We start from the raw sequence: 23,195 nt of genomic DNA on the forward strand, positions 1-23,195 counted from the left end.
TCTGCTGGGGAGGGTTACTTGCCATAGCACACACCCACTTCTGGCACTTCACCGAAAGTGCCAGAGCATTTTCCTAGGCAGTGCAAGCCCCTGGCCATGCCGGCAGCAGCCCCCGGGCTGAGGGCCTCGTGAGTTTGAGATGACGCTTTGACTGACATTTGAGCAGTTCTGGGGCTCCTGATTAGTGGCATCTTCTTTGCTTTAAAAATCCTTTATTCACTTGCCATTTTTCTTTTTGTCGAGCTTGGAATTGTTAATGGTAAAAGAAATACTCATCGAGGGGCGCTTGGGTGGTCGTTAAGCATCTGCCTTCGGCTCGGGTCATGATCCTGGGGTCCTGGGATCGAGCCCCGCATTGGGCTCCCTGCTCGGCGGGAAGCCTGCTTCTCCCTCTCCCGCTCCCCCTGCTTGTGTTCCCTCTCTTGCTGTGTCTCTGTCAAATAAATAAATAGAATCTTTAAATAAATAAATAAATAAATAAAAGCCGTTTAGACCAGAATTTAGCAAGGTAGAATCATGGAAGGTAGGTTAGAACACAGATTACTCAGTGCTGACCTCAGAGACTCTGATGCAGTGAGTCTGGGGTGGGGCCTGAGAGTCTTCATTTCTACCAAGTTTCCAGGTGATGCTGACACTGCTGGCCTGGGGATGACACTTTAAGAAACTGTCTGAGGCTATTATTTCAAATGCTTGATTTGGGGTTCATGTAAGAGCTATCTAGCAAGAATACCATGACACTAAAAATCCTTTTCAGGAGCTCCTGGGTGGCTCAGGTGTCTGCCTTCAGGTCATGATCCCAGGGTCCTGAGATCGAGGCCCACAAGGAGTCTGCTTCTCCCACTCCCTCTGCCCCTCCCCACACCCTGCTTGTGCATGTGCGTGTGCTCTCTCTCTTCCTGTCTCAAATAAATAAATAAAAAAAAAATCATTTTCATTTGATCTTCGGTATTTTTGGTAATAGCAGCTCATACACACCCCAGCTAAACTTTCTTTCATTGCTTAGTTTGCAATTCTCTTAAAAGAGAAATCATAAATTAATTCTGTTGAAATTTTGACAGTAAAAATGGAATAAACTTGTATATGGCAGGATGGGGTTGGTTCAGGCCCAATGTGGACATATACATATCCAGAGGATTTACAGCAAGAATCCCAGTGCTGAATGCCACTAAGTGCCAGACAGGTTGGTTAATGCAAATGAATGAAGTTGGCCAGACACTGAGAAGACCTGGACCTAAGGAGGGCAGCTGCTGCTCAGCTCCAGAGAACTGTCTTCCAACCATGTAGGTTTATTATGGCTGGCTCTTCTGCGTTTTCAAAATAAGTCGGAGAGCCAACATTTCTTTTAAAAGTTCTCAAGTTTTAAATACAGGCAGCTACTGAAAGATTTGTGAGCCCTGTATAGGGCACACAAGAAGGTCTGTGGGCTGGATGCTGCCAGTTTGTGAGCTCTGGTGTAGAGGGGGCGGTCTCAGGCCCTCCTCCCACACGGGCCAGGCATCATCCAGGCTGGGCAATGTGCTCACCCACTCATGGTGCTCGCAGCCACTCCCTCCAGCAGTCACCTCCTTCCAGAATGGAAAGCATGCTCTCTAAAGACCCATTAAAGCCCCTCTGCATAAGCAGCTTGCCCGCTGAAACAAGTTCTCCACCAGTGATGCTAGTCTGGGAAAACTACGGCAGAGAGAAGTGAAGTCTTCTAACTCGGGAACTACCGATCCGAAAATAATGATTAGAATGACTGGACTTTCAGGATCACTAACTACTATAACATTTAAAAAAAAAAAAAAAAGGAAACTACACCTAGGAATACAGATTTGAGGATTCTGAAGCTTTCCGTCACAATGATGTTATCTGGTATCCAGAAGTTATTTCATCTGCCTAGAGACTCACTACGCTGAGAAAATCAGTCCTTACAAATATGCCAAAGACAACCACGTGGGCAACAGAGAATAACGAAAATGATTCGAATCTCACGAGTCGACTAATAACTGAGTGAATAGCTGATAGTAACAGGTGATGCTGAACAAGTTAATGAGGGCACACGTGATAAAGCAAATGAAGCTGGGCTCTCCTGCGACTTCAGTGGCCCATCAGCTAACCAGCCTCAGGCGAGTTGTTCTGGTCCTCACGCAATCTCCTTCGCTAGCAGTATAAACTGTGGCCTTCCTGCTCCTGGACAACAGTGGACGTTAGGTTATGGAAGGAGGATGTCATTACCTGGAGGCCAGTGAGTAGGAGAATGAAAAGCCAGGCCTAGAAAGGCCTCCCAGAATCCAGTTATGACACCCAATCTGAGTTCTTTGATAAACAACAACAGAACCATGACAGAATTTAAGAGTGTAAAAGTTAAAAATCCTTAAAGAGAACATTTTTTTCCAGAAATATTCAGAAAAGGAATGCAGAGTAGTCAGCTTACTTTTCCCCCAATTTTTTATTGCCTCTACTCATTAAATCTCTGTGAACATTAACAAGTGTCTGTGGTTGAGGGAGAATGTTCACTGCAGAGAAAGGAAAAACACACCCAGTTTTTCATAAGAAACTGTGGAACAATTTAATATTCATCCTCAAGCAAAATTCAGAGTAGTCCTCTCAGAGAGCCTAAAATTAGGATAATGATTAGCAAAACAGCAAAGACGCTACAAACCAGCACGACCTGCCCTCTGGTCTAACTCTTAAATAGAAAGTCACAATCCCAAATAAATGATGAAAGACAGTGTGTCCTCACTCGATGAGTATTTCTTTTTTTTCTTTTTAAAGATTTTATTTATTTATTTGACAGAGAGAGAGAGACAGCGTGAGAGGGAACACAAGCAGGGGGAGTGGGAGAGGGAGAAGCAGGCTTCCTGCCGAGCAGGGAGCCCGGTGCGGGGCTTGATTCCAGGACCCCAGGATCATGACCTGAGCTGAAGGCAGTTGCTTAACCAACTGAGCCACCCAGGTGCCCCTAAGCGGTTTTTAGAGTGTAGTATATTTTTATATAAGTTTCTTCTTTCTTTCCTATTAAGTACTATAGAGATTCAGAGAGAAGGACGTATTTGCATTTTATTAGCATTGCATGATTTTTTAGTTTCCTTTTTACTCTCCTTTTGCATCTCCTGTACTCCAGTTGGAGGTATCAAAGAAACACATAAAATAAGGAAAATGTCCTTTTGTAAGTGACATTTGGCAAAGAAAGAGCCAAACTGTTGAGTGAAAAAAGTATTCTGAATAATTTCACTGAGCTTGTAGACAGTTGTGTGTCAGACTAGCTAACAAGTCTTCCTCAGCAATCTTAGACACTCTCTGATTTCCCAATAGGCATTTAACAGTATTTAGTTATGAAATTTAATACATTTAACAGGTTTTAATTATGAAAAAAGATATTCTCTTTCTTCCTATGAAGGCAGTTGCTATTTTGAAATGAACTTTTTGCCCAAAATGACAAATAGGAAGTGATTTCATCAGGAGTGGTAGAATTCGATACTGAAAAAGCCTTCATATTTTCTTTTGAAATTGAATACTTTTGCATTTCTGAAATTAAATTACTTTATTTGCCATATTGGAAAAGCAGCAAAGGTTTCCTTTAATGTTTAACATATATTGTGATAAAAGCATAAATAAAAGATGCGGGAAAATGCAATATTTGCTGAAGTTGGTATTTGATAGTCTATAAACAGATTGCACACAGTGAATTGCTTCTAGGAGAATTCAGACCCTCCCACTTTGCCGGTCGTAAACCCACAAAAGACAGTAAACTTAAATCCAGTTTGGCCCATGAATCCTCCAGACACACTGTAATCTTTCAGTCTAAGGTGGTAGAATGCCGGGGGGGTGAAGGCGACAGATGAGGCCGTGCTGCCCAGGAGCTCACAGTGGTGAGGGGAACAGACATTACAGGTAGTCTATCTGCTCAGCTAATAATGGCTATTTAAAGAAAAAAAAAAAGCCACAGTAAAGAAGTAATATGGGATAGTATGCCTTGCAGTGTGAGGGTACATGAATGAAGAGGGGCAGCATCTACAAAGGCCCCAAAGCAGGACGTAATGGGTGTGTGTCAGGAGAGACCGAAGCCTGGAGACCTCGTGGCTGGAGCAGAGTGACTGGGAGGATAGCAACCCAAATGTAAACACTTCAGTGATCAGAGTACGTGTGAGCGCGTTAAAATCCCCTTGAGGGGCTCCTGGGTGGCTTAGTCAGTTAAGCATCTGCCTTCAGCTCAGGTCGTGATCCCAGCATCCTGAGATCGAGCCCCACATTGGGCTCCCTCCTCAGCGGGGAGCCTGCTTCTCCCTCTCCCTCCAAGTGCGTGTCCTCTCTCTCTCTCAAATAAATAAATAAAATATTTTTTAAAAATCACCTTGAGATCAAAATAACCATCAAAATCCAGCTAAATCTTGTTCATAGGAGATATAACTAAAATAAAATATCACTGAAAAGTTTAAAATGGAAGAATGGAAAAAGACACACTGGGTAAAATCCTCCCTAAAAGGAAGTAGGTGAAACAATATTAATATCAGATAAAATTGAATCCAAGACAAAGGACTAGTATATGGGGAAAGATATTTTATATTGCTGGAAGGTGTAATTGGCCGGAAGACCTAAGTCGTGAACTTCTGTAAGCATGTGGACTTCTCCCAAATTGCTAGAGATACCACCAGCAAAGAGAAAGCGGCAATCATAGATGAAGGCTTATTAGTGTTCTCCCAAAAATGGTCATTTCAGTTAGATTAAAAAAAAACAAACAAGAGTTACCACAATTAACAAGATTGATAAAACAGAAAATAGGAACATTTTTCAAGTATCTGTGACACTTTTAAAACCTATACGGAATATTCACAAAATCTGACTATGTTTTAAAGTGCTCAGAAAGAAATCTCATGCAGAAATCACACAGCCATGTTCACTGACTGTAACACAAGAGAAATAGAAATTAACAATAAAGTAGTTAAAACCACTTTGTTCCACTTGGAAATGTAAGAATATATCTCCCAAGTATTTGTTTTCAAGATAAAATAGAAATTGTAAACTGTTTAAAAATTAATTACAAGTACCCTACAGAATTCAGATCTCTGTAAATTAAACCTATGGGGTTGCAGCAAAAATGGTTTAAATTTTACCTCAGAGGGAGATTTATAGCCTTAAATGTATTTTCTCTTTAGAATACAAGAAAGATTGTAAATTAGACACAATGGGATAAACACAGAATTCAGTGAATTAGAAAGCAAACAACAAATTAGTAAAACTAAATGTAAAACTAAATTTTGGTTCTTGGAAAGGACCTGATTATTTGGCAGAGTCAATCAAGTTGAAAAGAAGGTCCCAAAAAACTGTGAGAGCAAAGGGGAGAGAGTGTTACTAAAAACAGAGGAACGTTAGAGCCGTAAGAGAATATTATTATTTATGATTTTACATCCCTGTACTTGAAAACCTAGATACATAGATGTAGAAACATTATGCCGTTGTTACTTCCTGTATGGAAGTGTAAAGTATCCAAGATGCTTTTGAACAGGAAGAGTGAGGTTAGACATACACCACCAGATGTCAAAACGTACAAAACCACAGCAATGAAAGCATCGTGACAACTGGCACAAGAATAGAACACAGATAAGTGGTATAGAGAACAGAATCAAGAAACATACCTGTTTATATATAGGAATCTGTGTAATAATGATAAGATCAAAGTAATGCAAACTGTGATACCATTTGTGTAAATTTTCTAATAATTACAACATGCTGCATATTTCCATATATGTATACACGTGCAACTGCAGAGATAAAACACAGCATATGAAATTATTTGATGAGTCATTATCTTTGAGGAGAGCTTCAGTTTTAACTTTTTACAGTGAGAATGTATTACTTGCTTAAAATTTAAAAAACAAACAAACAATGAGGTGTTTTAAAAATTCTACATAGATTTTCTTTGTTTTAGTCTAAATAGAGTTAGCCAAAGCTTCTGCAGAGCTAGATGATCTAGTACTTTTCAATCTTAATAACTTTGCAAGTATTATTGATTATTAACTCTTGATATATTAGCTTTTGGAGTACGTTTCCTATTTATTCAAATGAAGTTATTTCCAGATTTCTTTTTTTTTTTTAAGATTTTATTTATTTATTTTGACAGAGAGACAGTGAGAGAGGGAACACAAGCAGGGGGAGCGGGAGAGGGAGAAGCAGGCCTCCCGCTGAGCAGGGAGCCCAACATGGGGTTCGATCCCAGGACCCTGGGATCATGACCTGAGCCGAAGGCAGACGCTTAACGACTGAGCCACCCAGGTGCCCCTATTTCCAGACTTCTTATGACTCATTTTGTAAACAGAATTGATAGTAGCTGGCCCCCACATGAACTCAGTCTCTATTCATTGAAGTCCTCTATGTATACCTTGTGTGACTAGGCAAGACTGCAAGATCCTTGACAGCCAGGACTTGATTTAACTCATCTTTGTATTCCTAACACCTAGCAGTTGCTTGGCTTAAAGTTAGCACACTATTTTTGATTAAATGCTGACCCAGTCTCTGAATTAATTCAACAAATAGTCACTACCCTGAGAGAGTTCATAGTGTGGCAGAAAAGACAGATAATCAAATTACTTTGATACACTGTGCTAGTAGTAGCTTACATTTATTGAGAACTTATGATGTACCGGGCATTGGACTCAGTCCTTTATCTGTATTAGCTCAGTCCTTATAACCATCCCAGGAGGCAGATAATATTGTTGCCATCTTACAGATAAGCAAACTGAGGCTCAAAGGGAGTAAGTAATGGACACAGCAGGGATTTGAACCAAAGCAGTTTGGTTCCATAGGCCATCCTCTTAACCACCTTGTGGTTAATTCTGTTGATAAAGTGCATATAAAAATTGCTGTAGGAGCCCAGAAGAGAGAGCAGGAACCCCAGGGAAGGCATCAGGAGGTCTCATTTGAAGTGGTTTTTGAAAGACCATAGGAATTCTTTTTTTTTTTTTTTTTAAGATTTTATTTATTTATTTAAGAGAGAGAGAGCGAGACACCATGCGAGGGAACACAAGCAGGGGGAGAGGGAGAGGGAGAAGCGGGCTTCCGCCTGAGCAGGGAGCCCAATGTGGGGCTCGATCCCAGGACCCGGGGATCATGACCGGAGCCGAAGGCAGTCACTTTAACCAACTGAGCCACCCAGGTGCCCCAGACAATAGGAATTCTTTTTTTTTTTTTTTTTTTAAAGATTTTATTTATTTGAGAGAGAGAATGAGAGAGAGAGAGCACATGAGAGGGGGGAGGATCAGAGGGAGAAGCAGACCCCCTGCTGAGCAAGGAGCCCGATATGGGACTCGATCCTGGGACTCCAGGATCATGACCTGAGCCGAAGGCAGTTGCTTAACCAACTGAGCCACCCAGGCGCCCGACAATAGGAATTCTTGAGCTAAAGGAGGGAAAGGGCCTTCTAGGCAGAGACTGGGTGGCGGGTGCATGGAGGCCTTAAGGAATGTGGGATGCCAGGAAGCACTGAGAGATTGTATTTCAGGCCCAGAGGGTGTGGGTATGTGAGCAGAGAGGCATGGGACTGAAGGCCAGCTCTTCGATGAAGTAAATCATGCCCACTGTGCCCTTCTTTTTTGGGAAGTATTTAGTACTCTTTTAGATTTTTCCTAATTTCCTCAGAGAAATTAAAAATAGATTCCTAATGCAGCCCAAAGAGCTAAGCTAATACCTCTCTGAAGTTGTGTGATAATGGGCCCATCAGGATATAAAACCATTGAACTGTCCATTCAAAATTAATATGGTAAAAGTAACAGAACCTGAACAAGATTGATTGTTTGGATTCCCTGGGTAGTTAAAGCCATTCAGGTGGCTCTTTGTGGGAGGGAAGGATGAATTTTAGCCCTGAGGTTTCCCCGGGAGGGTGACAACAGCCTATGATTTTCTGAAACTTCATCTTAACCCTTCTTTCCTAGATCAGAGCTCCCAATATGATTGTGAAGTGGAGATTTCTGTGGGTTTTTATAAAGAAGCTTTATGAAGGTGTCGGGACATAGTTGATTGCTCATTGTTTAAGAAGTTGCGCTTTTTGCTTTTGGTTACACACATCAGAAATTAGACAGTTGGTGGAAGGGAATTACTACTTAATTTGTAATTTAAAACCATGATCGATATGGTGGCAGAGACGCTTTATTTACTCATGTTTAAATTCATGCATCTTGATGTGTTCTGGGAACTTCAAACTTTATCTGCCATTTTATAGAAACAAAAGGACTCCCCAAACATTTTGTCTTTGAATTTATTGTCCATTTGTTTTGAAATGAATTTTAAAAGATTAGTGCACATCCTTGAATTTCCCAGCCTCCCTTGGCAGGATGGAACCTAATGTCTAAAAGTTTGAATTTTATCATTGGCAACAACCACTCTCTGTTGTTTTCCCTGAAGTGACAAGCCTCACTTTGCTCATTTTTGAGAAAATGGCTTCCAAGCGCCCAAATCTGAAGAACCAATTTGTCATTCTTTCAAGTAAACATGGTGCTCCACGATAAAAACAGCTGGTTTAGATCATCGCTTATTTGCACAAGTACTTTGCTTCAAGACGACCGTCTTTTTTCAGTGCACAGTGTGCAAACTTCCCATTTCATCACAGATAATATTAAAAAGACATATACTCAAAGGTTGAACTTAAATAAAATTAGAACTTTTTACTACTTCATCAAGGACATAATACTTCAGGGAATTGTTTTTTGGTTAGTTGGCTGCTTGTTGGTTCTTTACCTGGAGCCTGTGGTCCTGAAGAATGTAATAGCTGCTCATTGCCACTTGGCGCCGCTTGATTCATACAGAGTGGCTGGCGGTTTCCCCCACAGCTGCTTTTGTCCCGTCAGGGCAAATGCCAACACAGTAGAAAAGGCAAATAATGTCTCGATATTAGTATGAAAATAGTTGGATCTCACAGGTTCCTTAAGAGGGTGTGTGGACTTTCCCAGGGGTCTGCAGGCTACTCTTGGAGAACTGCTGATCTAGAAGCTTGCTCAGACTAAAATCCGTTCCTTTCAGCAAGGACAGTTCATGGATGGGACGTGTACTTCCATCAGGAGGTTCAAAATACCTGGATATATGCTCGTCTCCCTTCCTCTCCTGTATGAGCCACTGAGGGCCATTGCCCGGATGCGTGATTTCATCTAGGGTTGCAGAGTAGCGACATTTGATTATTCCTTTGCCGTTTACCAACCAAAATATTTCTGCAGTGAAGTGCTTCATTAATTATGTAATCTCAGCTATAATTTATATAGGAAAAATAATGATATGGATTTAAAGTATTTGGTATGTTTCAATCCTTGAAGTTATTATTTTGTTATGTTCAAATTCTTCCATCTCGATGTGATCCCAGTAGTTTGTTCTTTTTTTAAAAAAAAAATCTGGTTTAGCGATGTATATACTCCCCAGTAGTTTTTCTCATGGCTTCCTTTGTTTCTAGTCGGACGAGATGTCCCAGGCTCATGTTGTACACTTCCTGCTCCGGACATGGAAATAGCCACATTTTTAAAGCTTTATTGAGATACTATTAGCAGAGAACATATGTAAGTTGAAGGTGTACAGCGTGATGATTTGATACATGTGTATATTGTGGCATGATTGCCACAATCAGGTTAGTTAATACTTTTATTCCCCACACATAATTACCTGTGTGTGTGTGTGTGTTAAAAGTTTTAAGATCTCTTCCCTTAACAGCTTTCAGTATGTGTTACAGTGCTGTTAGTTATAGTCACGGTGCCGTACATTAGATCACCAGAACTTACTCATCTTATTCTTGGAAGGTTGTACCCTTTGACCAACATCTTTCCTTTTCCCCTCCCCCCACAGCCCCTAGCAACCACCATTCTACTTTCTTTTTTTTTAGTTCTTGCAAACAACCATTTGTTGAGGGAACTTTCTGCTTCTTTTTAGTGGGAAATGGTATTTAGAGATCACAGTCTGGGTACAAGGTGTGCTCATTGCAGTTAGGTCATTTCTTTTCTAGGCCTTTTCAGTGGATAAAACCAGAAACTATGTTTATTACAAATTTGTGAGTCTTACGCTATTTCTAGTACAGGTTCAATATCACAGGGCTTGTACTTATAACCACACTGATCCTACATCTCTAACTCATTCCCGCATGCTAAATGTCTCACTTCCCAGCAACAACAATATAACTGCTCATCTGCTTTATGTCCCATAATATACAGGCCATTCTCAGAATCACAATACCAACACTCCCACCAACAATAATTACTGAAAACAATTTAATATGTATTTGTATTGCAGTTCTCTTTGTCCTTAGGCCATATCCCAGCTGAGATGCAGTCAAAATCACTGTATGTTAAAGTCACTTGCAGTAATTTCTGTGTTGTTATGCCACAGACACAATATGCAGATAGATTTGTTGTTTTGTTTTCTATCTTTAGATATTGCTTTTTATTGCTTCAGTTTATAGTTATATAAACTATTCAGTTCTAAAAGTAAATCTACAAAACAGAGTTACTTTGACTTACCTTCTATTCATAAACCCTCTACTGTTTCTTCCCTTTTTTGTTGTTAAATTTTGATTATATATATTTACAAATACGTGTATATTTGTGCTCCCGTTCTTAGATAAGCAGTTTACACACTTTCATCTACCTTTCTGTTTTCAATTAACTATATGACCTAGAAATTACTCCATAACATTGTAGAGAGATAGTCCTCATTCCTTTTTTTCTGATGCTTGTATTCTTTGTGCAGGTGAACCAGTTTATTCAGCCAGTCCTCTGTCGATAGACATTTAAGTTGTTCGCAGTGATTTTAAAGTTGATCACTTCATAACCCTATTTGTAAACAGAGAATTAAGCTTTCTCTAATTGTCACTTTTGTAAGGCTCTTGCTCTCGCCTTTCAATTTCGAGAAGCAAGTTACATACTTCAAGCGTTTATAGCTTTTTTCTTTTCTTCTTTTGTAGTTAATGTTGTTTTTTGTTTTCTGTTTTATTAGTAACAAGTAGATTTATTCAGAGGTATCTGCCGCAGTCTGGTGCTGTTAGTTTGGTGATGCTTAACAGTGTTCCTGTGAAGGGGGCAAGGTGAGGTTTCTTCTGCCTTTCATAGTTTGGGGATCTGAAGTCCAGAGACATTAAGCAGCTTTGCTACTTAATGCCAGAGTGAGGCAGAGAACCCAAATCCCCAGGTTGCCTCCTGTCTCTGTTAATCCTTGGGTGCTTTCTTACCTGAAAAAAAACAAAACAAGACAAACTATGAGCTCCAGGCACATACTAGGTACATAGTTAAAGTTACAAAGCAGTGAAAGAATCATCTTTCAGATCATGTGTGATGGGGACTGTAGTGACGAGGAAGAATGGTTTCAACTTTAGTGTGTATCACTGGGAATTTTGTGATTTAGAGGAGTATTTACGATTGACTTGGATGGTTTTTTTTTTTAAGATTTTATTTATTTATTTGACAGAGAGAGAGAGACAGCGAGAGAGGGAACACAAGCAGGGGGAGCAGGAGAGGGAGAAGCAGGCTTCCCGCGGAGCAGGGAGCCCAACGCGGGGCTCGATCCCAGGACCCTGGGATCATGACCTGAGCCGAAGGCAGATGCTCAACGGCTGAGCCACCCAGGCGCCCCTCAGATGGTTTTTTTCATGCTTATTCAGAACATACTACAGATTGACAAGCTTTGCATTTCATTAATTATTTATGTAAATAATTCTCCTTGTTGGAACAATTTAATTTTTACCTTCTGCTGTTACTATTTACTTTGTAACTGTGGGTTATTCAGTATTTATGCTGTTGTTCAGGAAATGTCATGCTAACCAAAAAGGCATTATTATTTTCAGAACACTTTCCCTTTGACCAAATACAACCTCTATGAAAACAAAGGTGTCTATTGTGGAGGAGTCATGCTGGCCCTGGCAAACATTCGATAGTCTCTCTAAGAGTCATCTCTCTGTCGCAGTGTGCCTGTCGGTCTCATTCAGGCACCTAGTCCCCACTTTTTTCTCTCTCAGACTCTGTCATCTATTCAATATTTGCTTTTCTTTAAATTTACTTTTCTTACCTTAGTGGTAGATATTGAATATTTGTAGTCATCTTCATGTTGGTTGCTCATCATCTTGTCTTTCTTTTCCTCCCACCCTCTTTATTTATTATTATTGCTGTTGTGATAAGAATACTTAACATAAGATCTACCTTCTTGGCAAATGTTTAGGTGTACCGTACAGAGTTGTTAACTACAGGCATGATGCAGTCGAGCAGATCTCTAGGATAGTCGTCTTCCCTACCTGAAGCTTTGTGCCCTTTGACTAATACCTTCTGTTTTGTCTTGTCATACTTTAAATTTTATTGGCAGGGACACTTGTTCTCTTCAGGTTGTAGAACTTGAGGAGAAAATGATGAAAGTAGCAGTTATTGACGGCGGATTGTGTGGTCAGTCCCTGTAAATATTTAACCCCTTTGCATCTTACAGAATCCTCGTGCAGTTTTTATTCCCATGCACTTGACAGTGAGGCTCAGAGACTCTAGGTCAATAAGTGATGGTGTTAGGTTTTTTAAATCCAGATTTTCTGATGACAAGACCGTTGTTTTTCTCAGCATGACACAACTTACGTGAGAAGTAATGCACTGGTGGTGAGCATTGTCTAATCCAGAGGCTCCATATTTTCTTTCTCTGACGTGCCCAGCACTAGCTGTGGCCCACAGGTGCTCTCAGTGTGTTCTTTGATTATGTTGTTTGAAACCATGGCGGGTTATTTGAAAAGCTTTCCAAATCTTTTCATATTTTTTTCCCAAAAGCCATTCATCTGTGTGTATAGGAGCATGTTAATTAGCTTATAAATTGGATTTATGTGCAATTTAAATTTTTTGCCGCTTCTTCGGTAAGGTGTTGGTAGAAAACATCGATAGGAGCTGCAGTGTTGGGAATCCCCTAGATCAGAGTTGGATAGAGCATGAAAGGCATTTAGCAAAGTGCCTGGCAGTCCTACTCTATTATTTATATGTGGGTTCCTTTCAGAGCAACAACTTAGATGTAGTTAAAGGGAGCCATGCATTGAGAATCGGATCTCAGACAGTAAATAGCTTTGTGTCCTTCAGCGAGCCACCTAATCTTTCTGGGGCTCTTGTTTCTTCATCTGCTAAATAAAGGTGAGATTAAAAGTCTTCAAGGGCCCTCAAACTCTCTCAGTCTTTGTGTGTTAATCTTTAAAATGGAGATAATGCATACCTGTCATGGGGGTTATTTGAGCCTGAAAGAGAAAGCCCATGTAAAGCATATAGAAGATGCTCAGCATACGCAGGGGGTTTTCCTTTTAAAATGCAGGGAGGTGCTTCGGATGCCCCGGAGACCAAAATGAGCCTGGGAGGCAGTATAACCTACGGACCAAGAGCCACGTAGCCCTGGGGTCAGTGCGGGCTTCACTGTTCATGAGATACGTAACCCTAGGCAAGTCACTTAACCTAGAAGGAAGATACTAATCATATTTATGTCAGGGTTATTGAGAAGATTAAATCGGAAAATGCTGTTAAAGTGCTTAGCAGAGTACCTGACACATAGCGGGCTCTCCGTAAATCTTACTTACACGTGTAATATTTAGGTGGGAGAGATGAGCCACCAGGGGAAGAGTTTAAGGTCATGATGTGGGCTGCCCAGAGCAGAGAGGTGGCGGCCAGGCCTCCAACCTGCTTCATGGTTTTGTTGAGGGCCCTGCTGTAGTGACGGCTCCCACTTCCTGGTTAAATGTTGTCTGCTTTGAAGTGTTTATTTCATACCTAAGATGAGCCTAATTCTGTTGTGACTTTACTAGTCCCAGGATTTAAATATCAAACGCACTGGGTTCAAACAGACCTTTTATGTGTTCTCTGATCAGATTGCTTCCCTTCTGTGCCTGCCTGGAAGCTATAAGACCGGGAAAGTTCCCACATTGATGTTCTTTTTCAAAGTAGTTTTAATCCTGATGGTGCCACTGTTAAAATAGCTCGAGAGTGTGTGTGCGTCTGAGAGAGAAAGTGAGAGGACCAGAGAAAAAAAGAGACAGACCGGCAGAGAGACACAGAGAGCCGTACCTGGGAGCTCACACCAGCAGGTGCTCCTGTTTGAATGCTGGTTTGCATTGTCCATGACACAGGAGCAGAAGGTGGCCAGCTGCTCGAGGAGGGGCAAACTCAGATCCCCTTTACCCATCCACCAGTCCCTGCCATTTGCTCTTTATTTAGGAAAATCCTATTAAATATTAAATACTATTCTGGGATTTTGTAGCCTTCAGGCATGGATGTATCTTTTTAAAAAATCATACTTATAGTCCTTTTTTAAACTAACTGTATGTTAGTTTAAACTGAATACCTACAATATAACTGTAGGTTCACATACAGTTATAAGAAATAATATATACAGGTCCTTAGTGCTCTTTACCCAGTTTCCGCACTGGTAAGTTTTACAAAATTATAGTGCACTACCACAGCCAGGATGTTGACATTAGTATGTCAAGATAAAGAACCCTCCCACCACCACAAGGAGCACTCCCGTTGGCTTTGATAGGCACACCGTCCACACTGCCTTTCCTGACTCTTGGCAACTGCTAATCTCTTCTCCATTTGATGTGTCTCTTTTGGAGTTTAAAGAATCTTCAGGGAGTGATGTTTCGAATGAAGTCAGGGAATCTGCTGTCTCCCCCCGACCCACCCCACGGGGGGCTCTCGTCCCCAGATACGGCAGGACCAAGCCCCAAGTGAAGGACCTCACACACCTGACACACTGAAGAGATGTACCATTCCAGATCCTCGTGGATGTTTTCCACTTGTGAAGTGCGGCTGTCATGATAAACTCCAACTGTTCTAGGATTCATTGAAACCGGTTCCTGGCCTGAGTCCAGATCTTGTGATAAAATACCATATGCCATCCGTCACACGATCCGTGGCGGTTCTTCTCTGTGCCAGCTTGGCTGATGAAGGCAGCCGCTGCCCCCAGGTTTACTGCCAAAGGAGCGTCTGACAGTGGTCCTCTGAACTCAGCACTCTGTGGGAGCGTTTTCAGAAACAGTGCTTGAGTTCCCGGTGAGAGGTCCCTAGGTGGGGGTTTATGTACCTTATATAAGAAGGGACGTGCTGTGCGTGTTCGCCTCTGTTCGCTCACCCCCTCTCCCCCCCGCTCACTTCTGTTCCTGTGGAAAATGAAGACCTCACAGAAGGCCTAGTCTTTCCTCCCTGACTGCTGCCCCCCTCCCCCCTCCCCTTCCTTCCCCGTCCTTCCCCTTCCCTGCTCTGCGCTCTGGGCCCAGGCCTGTTGGACAAGGCTGGATGCCTCACAGCCCCGAGGAAAGCTCAGTGTGCGAGCAGATGCCTTGTCGGGTTTCTGTCGGGCGGTGATGCGTCCCAGTGACCTCTCAGAGCTGCTCCCGTGCCACAGGTCTCCTTCCCAGGAAGGGGAGCCTCCCTGGCTGCTCTGAGTCGTCCCAGGCAGCAGCACTTAGCCCTGGCCCGGTGGGGGGCCTGGGCAAGGGAGAACCAGTTTGGCCGGGCACGTACGTGTTCACCATTTGAATTAGTGAAATGGGCGGGAGCGCTCCAGTTCACCACAGAGCATACCACTTCCTGTTTGCTGTTTCATAACTGGCCTGCTGAGCTTATTTTTATTTCCTGTGCCATCCCCTGAAAACATGTGCTTTTGTGACCTCTGATTTAACTAATCCCAAAATCATTTAGGTGGCCTCCAGCTTTTTAATATGAAACATTGCTTTGATAAACACCTTTGCATGATATGCATGGCCTTAGAATTAATTCCTGCAAGTAGAATGCTTGGGCCAAACCGTTTATAGATTTGAAATTATGATACATATTGTCAGATTTCCCTGTTGTTTTTGGTGTCTGAAGTGCCAGTTTGTGTTATTTATGTAATTATTAATGGAATTCTTGTTTTCCTTATTAGTTTCAAAGTAAGGTTACAGGCCTTTTAACGTATATGGTAAAAATACTTTCCCAGCTTTTTTTCTTTCCTCCAAATTTTTATTTAAATTCCAGTTAGTTAACATACAGTGTAATATTAGTTTCAGGTCTAGAATTTAGGGATTCATCACTTCCGTACATCATCATCCGGTGCTTATCACAAGTGCACTCCTTAATCCCCGTCACCTATTTCCCCCATCCCCCACCCACCACCTCCCCTCCAGTAACGCTCAGTTTGTTCTCTGTAGTTACGAATCTGTTTCTTGGTTTGTCTCTCTTCCCCCCTACCCCCCCCGCCATGTTCATTTATTTTGTTTCTTAAATCCCACATAGGAGTGAAACATGGTATTTGTCTTCTCTGACTGACTATTTTGCTTAGCATAGTGCAGTCTAGCTCCATCCACGTGGCTGCAAGTGGCAACATTTCAGGTTTTTGATGGCGGAGCAATATTCCATTGGGTATGTGTGTGTGTGTATGTGTGTTACATATATGTGTGTGTATACATGTACATGCATGTGTGTGTGTATATGTATATGTGTGTGGGTGATACACACACACATACCACCTCTTCATTCGTCAGTCAGTGGACACTTGGCCTCTTTCCATAACTTGGCTATTGTTGATAATGCTGCTATAAACATTAGGGTGCATGTAAAATACCTGGATTTTCCCAGTTTTTAAAAACTTTATGGTATCTAAGTGTTCAGGTATTTAAAAATTTTTAAAATACCATATATGTTAATATACCATATATGTTAATCAAAATACTTTGACTTAGCAGCTTTTCCTTTGTGGCTTCTGGAATTTAATGCCATGTTTAGAAGTTTCTCACATCCCAAGATTATAAAAATGGTAACCCTTACTTTGTTTTAGAGTGTATACTTTTTTTCTTTTTCCCTATTTATTGTTTGTAGTCTGTGTTGATGGAAAGGGTAAGGTAGCAATCCACCTTCATATTTTTCTAATCAGCTAGCCAGTTTTCCTAACAACCAACAATTTTTAATATACATAGTGAATTTGGAATTACCAAATCTTAATGGCTTCTATCTAAAAGTGTTGTTTTTATAGATAGAAATTTTCCATTTAAAACTGAGTTTCAGTATTTTTATGCTGTTAAAACCTCTAGAAAGGAGCTGTGAACAGAACACCATATTGGTTTTGGCATTCACTTTAATGCATCTGAAATAGGCTGATTCTACAGAATTTGATCCAGAGTACTTCTATGTCTTGATGCTTTTTTGCCAAGCAAAATTGATTATTTCTAACCACAAGGCCTTCAGTGTTGGACTGAGAAAAGAGTTAGGGGTCCTCCTGAGCTGGTTGCAGCTTATTTCATTTGGCATCAAGTACAATGCTTATTTTTCTCATAAGTTTCTTTCTATTCTCTAGCCTCCAATGGTCAATGGCCCTCGTTGCTGAGGAGTTTTTTGGAGGGAAGGGCAAATTCAGATCCTGTTTGTTCAAGTCCTACTAATTGTATCTTTTAATTAAAGCTTTTTTTTCCTTGGCAGTTTGATGACTAGATATCAGAAGTCTTTCTTTGACAGAGAGTCCTAGCTTTCTCTTGTACTGTGGAGTTTAGCTGTGGGTTAGATTTGTTGTGCTGGTATATTTTCCCCTACAGTAATGGGTCGCTCTATTACATAGATTTTCTTTATAGCTTTCATTAGAGGTGCTTTCAGTAGTTTAAAAATTTACTTGAGTATCTTAGTAGCTGAGCAGATTCCTCTTTTGTAGTCGTATTCTCCTAAATTATTATAATTTCTTTTAAAGAAGGTTTTATCATCAATGCTTGTTTTTAGGTTCAGATTACAGGCAGGGAGGCAGGTTCTGCAGTTGTGGTTGACAGGGCAGTACACATAGTGGTTGAACCCACCAGAGTCGTCATTCAGGCTTCATAACCCATCTTTGCACCTGTTATGTCACCCGGCTAACTCAATTTCCGTACCTGTCAAAAGTGGATAAAATCATACTTGTCTCTGTTGTGGGACAGAGATAATGCATACAAAGCACTTAGGACAGTACCGGGCCCACAGGAAGCACTCAATAAATGTTATTTTTCATCATCCGTTTTAGTGTTGCTTTGCCCTCCTGCGATGTTGCGATACTCTTTTTTTCCCGCTCATAGTGTAAAAAGAATACATGCCTATTACAGAAAGTTTAGAAATTGAAGAAAAGCTTAGGGAAGAAAATTTCTCCTGTGGTTCCACAGCCCCCAGTGAGAATCAGTTTACGTTTTAACCTCGCTGCTTCCAGGTTTTTCTACTTGTATATTGTTTTTCATAGCTGAGCACATACTATATGTGTAATATGGTATCTTGATTTTTTTTTCTCTTAACATATCTTAAGCTTTTTCTCCTATCATTGAAAACATTTATAAAATTATCACTTTTGATGATTACATGATAGTCCCTCACATCGTATTATTTTGCTGACTTAATCGTTCTCCTTTTATTTGGCATTTGGTATTTGGAACTTTGAACTTTTTTGGTTGGAATTTGGTTGCTTTTAGGTCATTCCGCCTTATGAAGCCTGGGTTTCTTGCTGTCAGTGACAGGTTTAGGAGTTGAGGCTTTGTGTTTGCTTTTGTTGTTTTGTCTGTTGGGTGTGTGAATTCAGGCAGCATTTGAAACATGAGACCTGGTGCCCTCAGACTCTTGCCTTTCTGTTCTGGAGTATCTCCATACTTGTTTGCTTTTTAATCTTTTTTTTTTTTTTTTTGGTGAATTTCTTTTCATAATCCTGTGCTGGAGGAAAGATGAGTGGAGATCATGGTTAGTATTGTGGCCTCCATCTCTCCAGTACCGTGTGGACGTCCTGGAGCTAGCCAGGATAAACACTAGTTGCATGTTAATGGATCTTTACTGGGTAATCATACCGAGCAGTTTCTGGTAAGAAGACTATCCTAAATCGTTCTGGACAAAGGTATACTATTTTTATTTCAAATTTCTCATTTTCCCTGTAAAGCTGGGTTTAAAATCTGTTAAGGCTGAATTCACTTGTACTTGGGACTATAATGAGATCTTGTACTTTTTACTTTCAGAAAACCAGCCAAGAATAGCAGTCCGAAAAAGAAGTATGCATCCAGCATTGCCAGGGAAACCTGCTGTTTAGATATGCTTTCTGAGAAAGCACATGGCCAGTGAATGTCGTCTTTGTCTCCTCACGGCAGCTTGGTTCTGCTGGTGACTCGCGCCAGCTGATTTGAGCTTAGTTTTAAACTCAGTTATTGAAATGGCACTGAGCACGAGACCTAAATGCTGGTGGTTTGTGACCCCAGGAGGCTGCTTCAGCGATATCAGCCGGTGTGAGCTTGACACTGTTTTTCATTTCCTTTGTTTGGCTCGGAGGCTGCTTGATCTGTGGCCGCTTGGCAGCTTGCTTCTTTAAAGCTCGTCCTTCCTGGCCATTTATTCTCTACTGTTAAAATATAGGATGGTTTTTATCTCAACCACGTGGTGAGCCAGAGTGCAGACCGCGGATTTTGTGAGTTTTGGTAGTGGAAGTATGGACAGTGAAGAGAAAGAATTGAGATGGAGGTGGCTTAGGGTGGAAGATCAGAAATGGATCCTAAGATTCGCACATAGTCTCTTGGCGCCCTTGGCCCTGATCTCGCTTCCCTGTGGCTTCACTCGAAGCACAGGTGACAAGTGGTCTGCGTCTCGGAGCTGTAGTGTCTCAGTAAGCCATTCCGACATGGCCTCAGTCTGAGAATGATGGGTTGTCTGAGGCCAGAGGGTCCTGCCAGGGCACGTGTGTCAGCTCCTGCTGTCTCTCCAGCAAGAGGCACCGTCCAGTGTTTTCTTGACCAGGTCTGGTCATTTCTGAGAGGAGGGGGGATTCCACAGTCGGGAAGTAGTCCAGACCACTGCACCAAAGCTCTGCCTGAAGATACTGTGTCTTTTTATTTTGCCCAAGATTTGTCCCCAGGGAACTTCTACCCATGTGTTTATTCAGACTGTTTCTCACAGGGACTTTTTTGCAATTAGCTGGGATTATCTAGCTATTCCATCTTACAGGTAGAAAAAGCAAGAAAGTCTCTTGCTTTTAACCACTTAGTATTATGGTGACTTGAGTAAACCTTGCCAGTCTTATGCTAACTCATTGTTACCAAGGCAAGCAAGGAAATCTTGGGTGTTCTCTGTATTCAGTGTTGCTTTGATGGTAGCTTCGTGCTTTATTCTCGCTCTATTCCAGACTATGAGGGGAAAAACACCTGACCGGTAGTAGATACTGAGTGATACTCCATTAAGAGTACAGACTAGTGGAGCGCCTGGGTGGCTCAGTTGTTAAGCGTCTGCTTTCGGCTCAGGTCATGATCCCTGGATCCTGGGATCGAGCCCCGCATCGGGCTCCCTGCTCAGCGGGAAGCCTGCTTCTCCCTCTCCCACTCCCCCTGCTTGTGTTCCCTCTCTCGCTGTCTCTTTCTCTGTCAAATAAATAAATAAAATCTTAAAAAAAAAAAAAAAAAGTACAGACTAGCATCCAACAGAACCATATTCAGTTTTGGTCCCTGCCCTTTGCTGACTGTGTAACTTAAGATTATGGAATTCTGCAAACCTTAGATTTCCTGTCTTTGGAACGGATTAATAACTAGAGCTGTAGATTTAATTAAGATCAAATGAGATTATAATATGGGAAGAGTGCTTAATGTAGTGACCAGCTAATAATGTTTAGTAAATATGTTTTCAGACGCTGGCTTAGATTGTTAAGGTTATTATTACTGTCGCCATTACGCAGCGAGGTCCCAGGTCCCGCCCTGTCCACCAGGCGGCGCCGGCGGGGCCTCTGCTGGCCCCTCTGTCCGACCTGCCCTTCAGCTTTCTTGGTTCACTGGAAGAGCAGTGTTAGCATTCTGAGGAAGGAAGGTAGGCATCCAAACGATGTCTCTGGCCCCTGGAGGGCTCCCCTTCTTTCCTAGGAGAAGTTCTGGGAACTATGTGCATGGCTGCCGTGAGGCTGGAACTGCGAGTTCTGGGAACGGCCGTGTCTGTCCCGCGCATAGGGAAGCACCTTTGCCTAGTGATGGCGGCGTTGCATCTGTTTGCAAAGATCGGTTCACCTTCTGTGGCCCTGACATTCCGGTGTACGCAGTGAGCGTCCTGCTCCTCCTCCTTTGTCCTTGTGGTCCACATTTCTTAGTCCGTGGTCTTTATGGTTTTATTCCAGATAAATCTGGTCATTTTTTTCCCGGTAGAAATCTTGATTTCGTCTAAGTTTTAAAGTTTTTTGGCATAAAGTTTTGGATGTTAAAATTTGCAGTGTCTGTAATTCCAACTTGCTCTCCATTCCCGATATTTGCTGCTTCTTCTTTTTTAAAAATCAGACTCATCAGAGTTTTTCTTTTTTTTAGTCATTTGAAAGAACCACCTTTTGGTTTAATTGATCCTTGCCATTGGGCATTGGCTTTAGAATTCATGAATTTATGTTCTTACCTTTATCCGCTTTCTGTGGGTTTATTCTGGGTGTTTTTCCTTCTTAGTTGAACAACTAAGTTTGCCAATTGTCAGTCATCTCTCTCTTCTAATATCTGCATATAAGGCTATAAATTTTCCTTTAGGTATTGCTCTAAATACCTTCCAGTTTTTGATATGTAGTTTTTTTGTTTTGTAAATTCAGGTTTATTGAGGTTTCATTTACATACCATAAAATTTGCTCCTTTTTAAGTGTACAGTTTGATGAGTTTTGACAGATGAATGTAGTTGTATAAACACCACCGTAATGAAGATGTAGAACATTTCCGTTACCTTGAAAAGTTCCCTCATGCCCCAGTTTTTGTCCCGATAGTCTCCTTTCCTACGATGCCATGTGAATGGAATCATACGGAATATCACCTTCTGTGTTTGGCCCTTCCATTTAGCATGCTGCTGTGAGGTCCATCCATGTTGTTGCTGTCTGTGGACTGGTTCCTTTTGATTGCAGTGGAGTTGTCATTGTGTAGAGATAGCACAACGTGTCTGTCTATTCACCAGTAATACAGTTTTCAGTGGGAGTGAGTCAGAGTATTTTAATTCTGCACTTGGGCTGTAAATACACTAGACTATTCTGGATTTGAGGTTGTCTGGGCATTTTTTACATTTAAATTTTCATTTGGGGTTTGGCATTTTAGAAGTTTTTCCATTAGTGGGCAAGCATGTGCTCATGTGTACTCACTTCTGCCATTCCTCCCTGTAGCAGTCTGGGGCCAGTTGGGAGACAGAACCACAAAGTAAGTTAAACAAGGGCAGTTCAATACAGGGAATTATTGCCTACGATAAAAGAGTCACTGTAAGGTCTAGGAAAACTCTGTGTGCTTCCCTAGGGCTGAGGGAGCGTGGCCCAAGGGAGGACAAGCTACCAGAGATTCTGGCCTCGGGAGAAAGCAGAGGATAGCCCATGGCATAGCAGAGGGCTTTGGCTGGTTTGGCTGGACCAGAGCTGGCCCAGGGGTCCTGGGCCAGCCATAGACTACCCGCTGCAGTACAAGGGAGGAGGAGCCGATCAGCAGCCAGTAACACGGGTGAGCAAAGGAGGTCTGGGTGCTGGTGGAGGGCGGGAGGCCTTCAGAGCCAAGCCGGGACTCTGGTGTCTGTGTCAACGCGGCTGCCGAAAGGTTATGGCCAAGCCAAGGCTTCAAGGTCTCAGACAGTCCAGGTTCTGGGCTGTCACTGGGCCATACTTCACCAACTGTCCTCGCATCCATACTACCAGGCCCTGTGCCGGAGACTCAGGAGAGCCTCTTCCTCCCTGCACTGTCCCTTCAGCCTCTCTGCTGAGAAGACTTAATGTCACACATACTTCAAAGGAGAAGAGCTTAAAGTACCATTGTTCACCTCAGAGCATTTATCATAGAGAAGGTGCATTCAGAGCTGAGAAGTAATAAATCGGTAACTGATACACTCTTCCTGTTCTTTTTAAGAGAAATACCATCAAGTCAAAAGCAGTACTACCCACATGCTTGTGCTATTCATAGATACTTCACGAGGGGACAAGGATTTATGAAAATTAGAACTTACGAAGAATAGGTTTATAGACATACATAAATCTCATATTCATCATGGTATATTACCACACACATCATGGTATTATCACTGTTCTCCCCTCTCCCAATCATTACAGATGGAAAGTTTTGTGTCAGACCTCAGGTTGGAGGCAGTTTCTTTATTCATGATGCTTGCCCATTACAGAAAACATTTAGGATACAATTTTTTTTTTTTTTAAGATTTTATCTATTTGAGAGAGAGAGAGAGAGAGACAGTGAGAGAGGGAACACAAGCAGGGGGAGTGGGAGAGGGAGACGCAGGCCTCCCACTGAGCAGGGAGCCCGA

General features: G+C 41.8%; 1 protein-coding gene across 2 annotated transcripts in view; it reads left to right on the forward strand.

Moving 5' to 3' along the window:
- The window catches only part of STK4 (serine/threonine kinase 4), a 97,019-nt gene that overhangs the window by 58,736 nt on the left and 15,088 nt on the right, over positions 1–23,195 (forward strand). The gene's annotated exons all lie outside the window — the stretch shown is intronic.

The sequence above is a fragment of the Mirounga angustirostris genome, unplaced genomic scaffold (genome assembly GCF_029215605.1).
Source record: "Mirounga angustirostris isolate CCGP_5_RB_7025 unplaced genomic scaffold, mMirAng1.0.hap1 SCAF_10, whole genome shotgun sequence".
In the NCBI taxonomy this organism is placed as follows: domain Eukaryota; kingdom Metazoa; phylum Chordata; class Mammalia; order Carnivora; family Phocidae; genus Mirounga; species Mirounga angustirostris.